The following is a 433-nucleotide window of genomic DNA, read 5'->3' on the forward strand; positions in this document are numbered from 1 at the left end:
TAGGAATTAGCCGTTAAATATTTTTGAATTGTTTTATTCAAAATTTGTATCGACTATAATAATAAAAACCATACACGGCCATGTTCCTTCCATATTTCTTGAGAGTCCAATAGTAAATACGAATTGGATATATCACCATAAAACTGATTGAGTGAAATGTGAGATGTCAGTCAGAGTTCAGGGAGAATCTTTGAAAAGAAATTGATCGCACAGGCATTGATTACCAAGAATTTTTCTTATTTAACTTTTCGTCATAACGAAACCATAGATAACAACTAGGGAGGGAAGAAAATGATGACACTATATTCACCAACTCAGACATCAGTTGAAGTGTTTATTCTTATCAAAAATCGCTTTTTCATTATCACACGTTTCTCCCGTAAAATGAGCTCGGTGTTAGCTACAATGTTCTTAATGGTTTATTCATTTCTTC

The sequence above is a fragment of the Penaeus monodon genome, chromosome 27 (assembly GCF_015228065.2).
Source record: "Penaeus monodon isolate SGIC_2016 chromosome 27, NSTDA_Pmon_1, whole genome shotgun sequence".
Classification (NCBI taxonomy): domain Eukaryota; kingdom Metazoa; phylum Arthropoda; class Malacostraca; order Decapoda; family Penaeidae; genus Penaeus; species Penaeus monodon.